This window comes from Spermophilus citellus (assembly GCF_964194105.1).
Source record: "Spermophilus citellus genome assembly, chromosome: X".
Lineage (NCBI taxonomy): Eukaryota > Metazoa > Chordata > Mammalia > Rodentia > Sciuridae > Spermophilus > Spermophilus citellus.
Window position 1 is genome coordinate 877,523 of NC_138190.1, and position 13,690 is coordinate 891,212.

General features: G+C 37.4%; 2 pseudogenes across 2 annotated transcripts in view; both read right to left on the reverse strand.

Moving 5' to 3' along the window:
* Positions 1-3,081, reverse strand: part of LOC308639073 (ubiquitin-conjugating enzyme E2 N-like) — an 89,431-nt pseudogene extending 86,350 nt beyond the window's left edge. The window contains exon 1 of the transcript XR_014024279.1: positions 3,005-3,081. The product of XR_014024279.1 is annotated as a ubiquitin-conjugating enzyme E2 N-like (transcript). The remainder of the gene's footprint in view (positions 1-3,004) is intronic.
* LOC308639072 (ubiquitin-conjugating enzyme E2 N-like) lies at positions 2,058-3,239 on the reverse strand (annotated as a pseudogene). Its single transcript has one exon. The product of its transcript is annotated as a ubiquitin-conjugating enzyme E2 N-like (transcript).
* Positions 3,240-13,690: the final 10,451 nt, after the last annotated feature.

The following is a 13,690-nucleotide window of genomic DNA, read 5'->3' on the forward strand; positions in this document are numbered from 1 at the left end:
CACCTGCTCTCACTCATCTTTCCATGCTGTGAAGGCCAGCCCACTGAAGCCTTCCTCATGGTCTCTTGCTCACCTCTGCTGATACTGTGCTGCTTAGGATATCACATGTTTTAAGTCCTTGAGAATGGTTGTATGTCAGTGGCAGGGGCACCTTCTGGTAGGTGATGTTTTTGGCTGTTCCATCATGGAGCAGACATCATAGTAGTGTTATGATTGTACATGGAGTGGCGTGTTTCACACCCAAACTGTGTTAGATAGGTGAGGATTCTGGGTTGCAACCCTGTTTCTTTACACACCCTGGAAATGCTTCTTTCTTAGGTTTGTTTGAACCACCATCATTATAGGCAGGAGAAAATTCTTTCACAAGAGACACCAGTGCACATGTGGCCCACTCTTGACCAAAGTGTCCTTGAGGGGAACATGGCTATGTGGAACATGATCTTATGGTAGTGAAGTGACTGCTTTTCAGTAGGTTATTGACAATCCTTGCACATTCACTGTTGCTGTGAGATTTAGAAATTCGTGTCTGCTGTTCATTAAGAAAAATGTTTTGAGACTTATAAAACTTTGCAATGTTGTTGTTTGGACAAGGTGACATCTTTGGGTCATTGAGTTATATGTAAGACATGTTCCATCTTTCAACTTACCTCATTCTGCTTTGACAGTAACCTTGAGAAATCATTACATTTTTGTGTTTATTAATCATTGTGCATGTTTTCTTTTTTTTTCTGAATGTTGAAAACGTAATTTTAATAGATAATTCTTCATCTTACATAGGAGCACAATAAAATACACCACATTCTGCAGAAACTCCAGAAATTATGAGAATAAGAGTGAGGAAAATTCAGATGGGGCTACAATATCCATTACCTTAAACTGCAAGAGACAAAAGATTCCAAAGTGAAGGTTAACATTTACATATTTATGACTGGCTACATTTATGACTTGAAAATAAGAATCAGGCATTGGATGTGGAGAGAGGTGGAAAAGAACAGTTTTGTGAGGGAAGAAACTGTCAGTGAAGAAAAATTTACTAATAACAAATTAAAGAATAAAAGGAGCTCCAAAGCAAATACTAGGGAGGTGAAAGCACATTAACTAAGATTTGATGCTCTCAAAGGAAGAAACCTTTCTGATGACACTTATGCAAGCTGCTTGCTTGAGATACACTCTTAGGTCTATAAGGAAGACTCAAATGCCTCAGCAAACCCCAAATGAATACCAGATTGGTGTTTCCTAATAACACACACCAGTGGCCACATAGGAAGTTTAAAGATAGGAACCAAGAGAAAGGTCATACTCCACATCTGAGGTAAAAATGTGGCCCGACATGTGAAAGTCCTACATGTCAGTCACTAATGCTTTCTTTGCTGTGACAATTCCTGTACAGTAATTTGTCAAACATTGTGGCAATACCAATGATAGCCTAACTAAATCAGACAATGAATATTTATTTTTAATTTCTAGGAGGTTAAAAAAAAGTCAGACACTGATGCTTTATGCATGCTCAGGGCCAATTTATAAATAATCCATTCAGTAATTCTTAATATAAGTTTGCATCAGTGAAAAGAAACTGGCAAAATCTCTTGCCATTCAATTTGTCAGATGATGAATACCAAAACAGTGTTTCATCAGAGTTTTTTAATTTTTAAATACGATTGTCACATTGGGAAAATGAAATAAACACAGTAAAATAAACTGTACAAAGGCAAAGTCGAATAACAAAAAATATTTTACTAAAACGTAAGATTTGGTTGAGGATGTGGCTCAAGCGGTAGCGCGCTGACCTGGCATGCGTGCGTCCCGGGTTCGATCCCCAGCACCACATACAAAACAAAGATGTTGTGTCCACCAATAACTAAAAAAATAAACATTAAAAAAAAACAGGGCTGGGGATGTGGGTCAAGTGGTAGCGCGTTCGTCTGGCATGCATGCGGCCCGGGTTCGATCCTCAGCACCATATACCAACAAAGATGTTGTGTCCGCCAAGAACTAAAAAATAAATATTAAAAATTCTTTCTCCTCTCTCACTCTCTCTTTAAAAAAAAAAAAAAACATAAGATTTACAGAATTCCAGACAAGCCATACAAAATGGTCACAAGTTTTTTCTTTCTTTCTTTCTTTTTTTTTCTTTTTTTGAAGGGGGGAAATCTACACCTTACTGCAAAGTCACACTGTTATTAGTGAGGGCTGTGATGTTTGTTTAATGTTCCCATTTTGATTCAAACAATCAAGCTTGTCCATTTACAGAGTCTAAATAAAGTTAGACTAAGCTAGAGAGCATATTCTAAAGAACTGGTTAGCTGCTTTTAACCAATGCAATTAGCTCACCATAAAGGGGAGTGAAAGGAGTCCATAAAATTAAAATGAAACTACCTTTCCCCTCAAAAAAATAAAATAAAAAATAAACACACCCATACCCCTGGCAGCTAACCCTGAGAACTACCTTCATTCATAGTGCTTTATACTTAAACCATGATGGGGGAAATGAATAAAAGCAGAGAGCCACTGCTTTTAAACGTTTTGCAACAATCCAGATGATATTTCTAGCCTCGGCTCATGCTTTACAACAATAAAACAGGACAAGACATAGATTTGCTAATGTGCATTTAATCACCAAAGGACTGAAGATGTCTGGGCTTTTATTCTGTAATGTTTCTATTAAGACTGTGTCCATTAAATGCAAACAAAAAAGGAAGAAATCTTGGCAGAACAGGAGAAGTGATGCATACTTGATGATCAGATCGATTTAAATATTATTCATGGCATATAGCCTAGTCCATGCTCTAGCTGTTTCTATGGCTTGGGCTTCGTTGGTCTTCCACTGCTCCACTACATCATTTGCTAATGGATCATCTGGATTAGGAGCACTTAACAAAGCCTGGATCAATAGCAGAACTGTGCAGATCTGCAGTGCTGGGGACCACTTATCTTTCAATGTATCTAAACATATTATTCCCAACTTGTCTACATTAGGATGATAAATTTTGGTCATGAAACGTACTTTAGGTGCTGCCATTGGTATTCTTCTGGAAGGAATAGTTCAAGTTTAAAAGTCCCTCCCTCAAAGGGGGAATCCTGGGGGCCAGCAATGACCACATGAAAATAACGGGCGTTGCTCTCATCTGGTTCTGCTTTAATGTCAGGAACTGGTTCTGCCAGCAAACTCTGGGTTTCCTTGATGATCCTGCGGGGCAGCCCGGCCATTTTGTCAGATCCCGAGTTCGGCCTCTGGTTTCGTCTCCAGCTTTGCTTGCCTCACATGTTTTCTATTTTATTAACTTTGTTAAGGAGAAATGCACCTGCAAATATCTAGTTGTTCTCTTCGTGTAATCCCACAAGATAACACAATCCCCAGTTCACAAATTGTGGCAACCCGAGTGTCAATTTGTCTATATGCTATCTCTAGGGGAATCTTCTTTGTGATCCATGCTCCGAGGTCATGTTCTAGGCATTTCCTTAAAGAAAGAACAATAGACTTTCAGAAAGAATCGAGATCAGTGAATGCAGTGTTGTCTATATTAAGAGTGCAGGCACAGTGACCCACTGTGGTTGGCAGAATCTCTCTCAATTGCTGAGTTCTGTGATTGCAACAATTTCATACTCAGTCAGCTTTCTTTCATAAGGGTAAGTAGTATTGGGGATGCTAATATTAGCTCTCCACTGCAGAGAAGGCTGTTAGGACATGTAATAGAGGTGTAACCAACAAAGTGACTCATGATACTGCCTTACTTCCTGTGAACTCACCAATGGAAGGGAGGAAAACACTTAGTTGCTTGCCTTCTGAGTGGCTCAATTCTAGTGTTGAAATGTTTGTGAGGAATTGAGTGCAGGAAGGATTTGATGGACCAAACCATGGAATTAATAAAAAATTCATAGAATCCTGTGGACATCAAGCATGTTGAGTACATATTTCTTCTGCTGTCAATCTCTCCTGACCTCCAGTTAACATTTGTGGGATATTTTAGATCTCAGTGACCTTTGAGGATGTGGATGTGAACTTCACCCAGGAGGAGTGGGCATTGCTGGATCCTTCCCAGAAGAACCTTTACAGAGATGTGATGCTGGAAGTCCTCAGATACCTGGCTTCTATAGGTAATAATGATGTTTTTTAAATTAATCAAATAGAGAACTCATGTTTATTTTTGTTATTTATATACAACATGAACAAGGAATACATTATTGGATTATTGCAACATAAAAGGCACCTACAATTTGGCAAAGCAGTTCTGTGTTCTAAGAATTCATACAGATTGTTCTGGTTTCTCATTTTAGAAAACAAATTGGATGGAAATAATATTGAAGATGAGATCAAAAATTCTGAGAGCATTCTAAGGTAATTGTACCCGCAAGAGGTGTATTTGAGGGAATCTGAGAAGGTCATATAATTTTTAAAATAGACCAACTCAAGAAGTATGCACAATTTGAAATATATTTATTCTTATAAGATTTTTTTTACCAGAAATATTTACTTAACTGTAACAGATATGCAGTTTTTTCCCAAGTACTTGGCATGCCAAAAGTATATGAAATTTCATGTGAATATCACTATTTGGATAATCACCATAGGGAAGCTGCATTGCAAAGGATTGTTTCCTTTCAATTTCTTGATTTTGAGGCAATTTGAACACATCAGGAAACCTCGCCTTACCTGATGTTGATAGTAATGTAAGCCTAGTATAAAATCATGAATGAATCAAGCATTGATAATGTGCTGGTCATTCTTCAAAGAAGCCATGTGGTAAACTTCAATGGCCAAGAAGATAGTGTGGGGAAAGTTTCAATGAGATTCCAGTTCTTACCTGGACAAAGAAAAATTTTAATAGAGTAAATCCATGTGGTTATTATATGTGTGCCAAAGACTTCATGTGCCCTTTATTACTTCATAGGCACATCACATCTCACTCTGGACACAAATGCTACAACCACGAGGAATGTGAAGAGAAGCCACGTGAATTTAAACACTATAGGCAATCCCTGGTTTCTCTAAAAAATGTTCACACACAAATGTTAATACAAACTGGAGAGGGACCTTATGAAAGTACAGTACGCGGGAACGTCTTCAGTTATTCTAGTGACATTCAAGGACATGAAGATACTCATACTGGGTTGCAACCGTATGAATATCAACAATGTGGTGAAGCCTCAACTTCTTCCACATGTGTTCAAAGACACATGAGAACACACAGTGTAGGTAAACCTTTTCAATATGACATATGTGGGAAAGCCTTTCATTTCCCTTCTTTATTTAGAAGACATGAAAGAACTCATTATGGAGAGAAATTCTATGAATGTAAACAAGATCGTGAAACCTTTATTTCACACACAAGTCTTCAAAGGCAGAGGATCACACACATGGGGAATGCACCTTTCAAATGTAAGGTATGTGGGAAAGACTTTGCTTACCCCAGTTTATTTAGAAGACATCAGAGAACACATACTGGAGAGAAGCCCTACGAATGTAAGTGGTGTGGAAAAGCCTTTTCTACATGCAGTTACCTTCAGATTCATGGAAGAACACATACTGGAGAGAATCCCTACGAATGTAAGCAGTGTGGAAAAGCCTTTTCTACATCCAGTTACCTTCAAATACATGGAAGAACACATACTGGAGAGAAGCCCTACGAATGTAAGCAGTGTGGCAAAGCCTTTACTAAATCCACTTCTCTTCAGATTCATGGAAGAATACATACTGGAGAGAAGCCCTATGAATGTAAGCAGTGTGGAAAAGCCTTCAGTAGTTTCTCTGGCCTTCACTCACATAAAAAAATTCATACTGGAGAGAAGCCTTATGCATGTAAGCAGTGTAGCAAAGCCTTTCCTAGGTCCAATAGCCTTCGCAGACATGAAAGAACACATACTGGGGAGAAGCCCTATGAATGTAAGCAGTGTGGCAAAGCCTTTACTAGATCCAGTGAGCTTCACTCACATGAAAAAACTCATATTGGAGAAAAGCCCTATGAATGTAAGCAGTGTGGGAAAGCCTTTGTTAGATCCCGTTTCCTTCAGATTCATGGAAGAATTCATACTGGAGAGAAGCCCTATAAGTGTAAGCAGTGTGGAAAAGCCTTCAGTAGTTTCTCTGGCCTTCATTCACATAAAACAATTCATACTGGGGTGAAGCCTTATGCATGTAAGCAGTGTGGCAAAGCCTTTGCTCGTCCCTCTTTCCTTCACTTACATGAAAGAATTCATACTGGAGAGAGACCTTATGCATGTGAGCAGTGTGGCAAAGGCTTTGCTGCATACAGTAGCCTTTCCAGACATAGAAGAACACATAAATGGGGAGAAGCCCTATGAATGTAAGCAGTGTGGCAATTTCTTTGCTAGTTCCAGTTACCTTCCCAAACTTGAAAAAACTCATACTGGAGAAAAGCCCTATGAGTGTGAGCAATGTGGCAAAGCCTTTGCTAGTTCCAGTGACCTTCAGAGACATGGGAGAACACATATTGGAGAGAAGCTCTATGGTTGTAAACAATGTGGAAAAGCCTTTGTTACATCTGCTCAGCTTCACTTACATGAAGGATCCCATAGTGCAGAGAAATCGTACTCATGAAAACAATTGGCAAAGTCTTCTGTTAATAATGTTTCACTCTTTAACATGTAGTAAGTTTTCTGTAGAAAAATTCTTTGAATGTGAAGTGTTGTAAATCAATATTTCTTGTCAAATTCAGAGAAGAAAGTGCTCACATGTCCAAATGTATCTATCTATCTATCTACCTACCTACTTACCTACCTAACTACCTACCTACCTATAAATAGTACTGGGGATTTAGTTTGGGGGTCATCTATCACTGAGCCACAACGTTTTCCTTTGTATTTTGAGACAGGGACTTGCAGAGTTCCTTAGAACCTTGCTTAGGTTCTGAGTTTGTCTTCACATTTGTGATCCTTCTGCCTCAGACCCCGAGTCTCTGAGATTAAAAGCAAACTCTACTACATTCAACTGAATAAAGCATTAAATGTGAAGAATTTTGATAATCATTCCATTTTTCCTGTTGCCTTCAAAGTCATTTCACTCACACTGGATAACAAACCCTCAGAATGAGGAAGATTGTGTACATTCTGTCAGCTTCCAATCCCAGTCTTGCTTTCCTTCTCATATATGACAATACAGAGGGAAGCCCTGAGAATGTGATTAATGTGGGAAGTTTTCTAATTTTCCAAGTTTTTTATAAGTTCTGGGAAGACTCTTCTGGAAAGATTCATGCCAAAATGAATAAATCATATGCAAGTAAGTGTTCAAGTGTTTCAGTTTTGTTCAGTTGTATGAAAGGACTCATACTGTGGAAAATCCTGTGGAAAAGGCATGTGGGGCAGTATTCAGCTTTCATGGTTTCCTTCAAAGACATTAAGGGATTCACATCAGGGATAACCCTTCTGTTCTTTAAACAATGTGATGACACTTTCACTTTTCCATGTTCTTTTTGAACATCATGGAAGAACTCACTCTGGAGAAAAGCCTTGTATATAAAAATGTGGTGAGACCTTCAGTTGTTTCAGATCCATTTATTTATTTATTTATTTATTTATTTTTAGAGAGAGAGAGGGGGACAGAGAGAGAGAGAGAATTTTAACATTTATTTTTTCTTAGTTCTCGGCGGACACAACATCTTTGCTTGTATGTGGTGCTGAGGATCGAACCCGGGCCACACGCTCGCTAGGCGTGCGCGCTACCGCTGGAGGCACATTCCCAGCCCTTCAGATCCATTTAGACTTGAGAATTTTTTATTTTAATTTCTTTTACTTTTTTTTTTTTTTTGGTATCAGTGATTCAACCCAGAGACACTTAACCACTGAGCCACATTCTAGTTGTGTTTTTTTTTCAACTATTTAGACATGGTCTCACTGAATTTCTTCGGTCCTCACTATGTTCCTGAGGTTGACTTTGAACTTGAGGTTCCTTGCCTCAGCCTACTTTTCCAGTGGAATTATAGTCATGCAACCCCTTCAGCAAGAATCCTCTTTTTCTGAGAAAACCAGTGTAGGTGTTTAAAAAGGGTGTGTGCCTTCATTTCTTTGTATTCAGAGGTAAGGAGAATGCACCCTGGAGTCGGTGTAGGAATTGTATCAGCATGAAGATGTGAAAGCAACATGTTTCTCCCTGTTAAATATCTCTTCTTGTTAGATTTAATTTTTCTCTCTATATTTGTTGATCTGTACTCAACTCTCCCATATGATGACATAATCTTATATTTTACTCTGTGTGTGTGTGTGTGTGTGCGCAAAAGCTAGTGTGTAGTATGATTTTGTACATAGAAGTATGTTATAGAATAGTACAAAATATTTGTAGTTAAAATGTATGAACCTGTATTGGCAGCTTTTTAATTTTTTTTTAGAGTTTTCATCTATCTTCTTCCCTTGAGTCCAATTTCTCTCATATTGCCCATTTTTTTTCCACTAAAGACCTTAGCAAACAAATGATATTTTATGGGCTGGGGATGTGGCTCAAGTGGTAGCGCGCTCGCCTGGCATGCGTGCGGCCCGAGTTCGATCCTCAGCACCACATACCAACAAAGATGTTGTGTCCGCCGAGAACTAAAAAATAAATATTAAAAATTCTCTCTCTCTCTCTCTCTCTCTCTCTCTCTCTCTCTCTCTCTCTCTCCTCTCTCACTCCCTCACTCTCTCTTTATAAAGAAAAAAAAAACAATCAAATGATATTTTATGACTCTGGTCTCATAATTAAAAATAACTTTTTCCAGGTTTGTGAATAATATGATATTTTCTGTCTCCTCATATATCTTATGACTCTTATATATGTTGTGAAAAAATTAAAAACTGTGAGAAGTTTTAAATATAATTACCAGGGTCATAGAATTGAGGGCCAAAGAAAATAAACATTACTATTATAATTATTGTCATCATCATCACCACCACCATCATATCTGAAGTGCATAAGCCCTGATCCCATCCCTACCTCTTTTTATTTATTTTTTTAAAATTTTGATTGAAGTATTTTATAAATTCTTTCCAAGGGCCTCAGTATGTTGGTGAGGCTGGGTTTGAACTTGTGATTCTCATTCTATAGCCACTGGGATTACAGATGTGCTATCATGCCTGGCTCCTTGATGTTTCTTGAGACTTTGATGTAAATCAATATATGCCTGGTTTTTGTAGAGTTTCCAAGTCTTAATTGATTCATAGGCAAGAATTCCTTTTTACTGTGTTTATGTATACTAATGCCCTTAATGCTCTAAGATTGTACAATGATTCTGAGCATCACAAAGACATTAATTCACAGCTTATACCCCAAATTTTTATATTTCCAGTTGGACTAAACTGAAGTCCATTTTGAAAAACTTTATTTTCAATAATTTTTGTTGAAAAGAGGGTGGGAGAATTGTTTTAATATTTAAGGGAAAAAACTATTCATTTGTATTAAGATCTTATGATAAAATGAAACGTAAGTAATCAACATGAGTATTACAGAAATTTTTTTTATTGGTTGTTCACAACTTTACAAAGCTCTTGACATATCATACTTCATACATTAGATTGAAGTGGGTTATGAACCCCCAATTTTACCCCAAATGCAGATTGCAGAATCACGTCGGTTACACATCCATACTTTTACCTACTGCCCTATTAGTAATTGTTGCATTCTGCTACCTATCCTATCCCCTACTATCCCCCCTCCCCTCCCCTCCCTTCTTCTATCTCTACCCCATCTAGTGTAATTGATTTCTCTCCTTGTTTATTTTCCCATTCCCCTCCCAACTTCTTATATGTAAATTTGTATAGCAATGAGGGTCTCCCTTCATTTCCATGCAATTTTCCTCATCTCTCCCTTTCCCTCCCATCTCATTTCACTGATTAGTGTTACTCTTTTCTTCCTACTCTTCCTCCCTGCTCTGTTCATATTTGTTCTCATTATATGAAAGAAGACATTTGGTATTTGTTTTTTAGGGATTGGCTAGCTTCACTAAGCATAATCTGCTCTAGTGCCGTCCATTTCCCTGCAAATTCTATGATTTTGTCTTTTTTATTGCTGCATAGTACTCCATTGTGTATAGATGCCACATTTTTTATCCATTCATCTACTGAGGGGCATCTGGGTTGGTTCCACAGTCTAGCAATTGTGAATTGTGCTGCTATGAACATTGATGTGGCAGTATCCTTGTAGCATGCTCTTTTAAGGTCTTCAGGGAATAGTCTGAGAAGGGCAATAGCAGGGTCAAAAGGTGGTTCCATTCCCATCTTTCCCAGGAATCTCCAAACTGCTTTCCAGATTGGCCGCACCAATTTGCAGTCCCACCAGCAATGTACAAGTGTACCCTTTTCTCCACATCCTCGCCAGCACTTGTTGTTGTTTGACTTCATAGTGGCTGCCAATCTTACTGGAGTGAAATGGTATCTTATGGTGATTTTAATTTGCATTTCTCTGACTGCTAGAGATGGTGAGCATTTTTTCATGTACTTGTTGATTGATTGTATATCCTCCTCTGAGAAGTGTCTGTTCAGGTCCTTGGCCCATTTGTTGATTGGGTTATTTGTTATCTTATTGTCTAATTTTTTGAGTTCTTTGTATACTCTGGATATTAGGGCTCTATCTGAAGTGTGAGGAGTAAAAATTTGTTCCCAGGATGTAGGCTCCCTATTTACCTCTCTTATTGTTTCTCTTGCTGAGAAAAAATCTTTTAAGTTTAATTAAGTCCCATTTGTTGATTCTTGTTGTTAACTCTTGTGCTATGGGTGTCCTATTAAGGAATTAATTTGGAGCCCGACCCCACAATCTGTAGATCGGAGCCAACGTTTTCTTCTATCAGATGCAGAGTCTCTGGTTTGATATCAAGCTCCTTGATCCATTTTGAGTTAACTTTTGTGCATGGCGAGAGAAAGGGATTCAGTTTCATTTTGTTGCATATGGATTTCCAGTTTTCCCAACAACATTTGTTGAAGATGCTATCCATCCTCCATTGCATGCTTTTAGCCCCTTTATCAAATATAAGATAGTTGTAACTTTGTGGATTAGTCTCTATGTCCTCTATTCTAAACCATTGGTCCACCCGCATGTTTTGGTACCAGTACCATGCTGTTTTTGTCACTATTGCTCTGTAATATAGTTTGAAATCTGGTATCACTATACCACCTGATTCACACTTCCTGTTTAGAATTGCTTTTGCTATTCTGGGTCTTTTATTTTTCCATATGAATTTCATGATTGCTTTGTCAATTTCTACAAGATATGCCATTGGGATTTTGATTCGCATTTCATTAAACCTATAGAGAACTTTTGGTAATATCGCCATTTTGATGATGTTAGTTCTGCCTATCCATGAACAGGGTATGTTTTTCCATCTTCTAAGATCTTCATCAACTTCTCTCTTTAGGGTTCTGTAGTTTTCATTATATAAATCTTTCACCTCTTTTGTTAGGTTAATTCCCAAGTATTTTATTTTTTTTTTTGAGGATATTGTGAATGGAGTGTTTTTCCTCATTTCCATTTCAGAAGTTTTGTCGCTGATATACAGAAATGCCTTTGATTTATGCGTGTTGATTTTATATCCTGCCACTTTGCTGAATTCATTTATTAGTTCTAGTAGTTTCTTTGTAGACCCTTTTGGGTCTTCTAGGTATAGAATCATGTCATCTGCAAATAGCGATAATTTAAGTTCTTCCTTTCCTATTTTTATGCCTTTAACTTCTTTCGTCTGTCTAATTGCTCTGGCCAGTGTTTCGAGAACTATATTGAATAGAAGTGGAGATAGAGTGCATCCCTGTCTTGTTCCGGATTTTAGAGGGAATGCCTTCAACTTTTGTCCATTCAGAATGATGCTAGCCTGAGGCTTAGCATAGATAGCTTTTACAATGTCAAGGTAAGTTCCTGTTATCCCTAATTTTTCTAATGTTTTGAACATAAAGGGATGCTGTACTTTGTCAAATGCTTTCTCTGCATCTATCAAGATGATCATATGGTTCGTATCTTTAAGTCTATTGATGTGGTGAATAACATTTATTGATTTCCGTATGTTGAACCATCCTTGCATCCCAGGGATGAATCCTACTTGATCATGGTGCACAATTTTTTTGATGTGTTTTTGTATTCGATTCGCCAGAATTTTATTGAGGATTTTTGCATCTAGGTTCATTAGAGATATTGGTCTGTAGTTTTCTTTCTTTGAGGTGTCTTTGTCTGGTTTCGGAATCAGGGTGATGTTGGCCTCATACAATGAATTTGGAAGAGCTCCCTCTTTTTCTATTTCCTGAAATAACTTGAAAAGTATTGGTATTAATTCTTCTTTAAAGGTTTTGTAAAACTTCGCTGTATACCAATCCAGTCCTGGGCTTTTCTTGGTTGGTAGTCTTTTGATGGCTTCTTCAATTTCATCCATTGATATTGGTCTGTTCAAATTGTGTGTATCCTCCTGACTCAGTCTGGGTAAATCATATGACTTAAGAAATTTATCGATGTCTTCACTATCTTCTATTTTGTTGGAATATAGGTTTTCAAAATAATTTCTAATTGTCTTCTGTATTTCTGTAGCATCTGTTGTGATATTGCCTTTTTCATCCCGTATGTTAGTAATTTGATTTCTCTCTCTTCTTTTCTTCGTTAGCATGGCTAAAGGTCTGTCGATCTTATTTATTTTTTCGAAGAACCAACTTTTAGTTTTGTTAATTTTTTCAATAGTTTCTTTTGTTTCAATTTCATTGATTTCTGCTCTGATTTTAATTATTTCTAGCCTTCTGCTACCTTTGCTGTTGTTTTGCTCTTCCTTTTCTAGGGCTTTGAGATGAAGTGTGAGCTCATTTATTTGTTGGTTTTTTCTTTTTTTGAGGAATGACCACCAGGCGATGAATTTTCCTCTTAAGACTGCTTTCATTGTGTCCCATAGATTCCGATATGTTGTGTCTGTATTTTCATTTATCTCTAAGAATTTTTTGATTTCCTCCTTTATGTCTTCTGTAACCCATTGATCATTCAATAACATATTGTTCATTTTCCATGTGATGTAGGATTTTTCCTTCCTTCTTTTATCATTGATTTCCAGTTTCATTCCATTATGATCAGATAAAATGCATGGTATTATCTCCACCCCTTTATATTTACTGAGGGTTGCCCTATGGCATAATATATGGTCTTTTTTTGAGAAGGATCCATGTGCTGCTGAGAAAAAAGTATATCCATTTGATGGTTGATATATTCTATATATGTCAGTTAAGTCTAGGTTATTGATTGTGATATTGAGTTCTATAGTTTCTTTATTCAATTTTTGTTTGGAGGATCTGTCCAATGGTGAGAGAGGTGTGTTGAAGTCACCCATAATTATTGTGTTGTGGTCTATTTGATTCTTGAAGTTGAGGAGAATTTGTTTTACGAATGTCGCAGCACCATTGTTTGGTGCATAAATATTGATAATTTTTATGTCTTGTTGGTGAATGGTTCCTTTTAACAGTATATAATGACCTTCTTTATCCCTTTTGATTAACTTAGTCTTGAAGTCGATTTTATTCGATATGAGGATGGCCACTCCTGCTTGCTTATGAGAACTGTGTGCATGGTATATTTTTTCCCATCCTTTCACCTTCAGCCTGTGTGTGTCTTTTCCAATCAGATGTGTCTCCTGGAGGCAGCATATTGTTGGATTTGTTTTTTTAATCCATGATACCAGCCTATGTCGCTGTATTGGAGAGTTTAGGCCATTAACATTCAGAGTTACTATTGATATATGGTTTGAACTTCCAT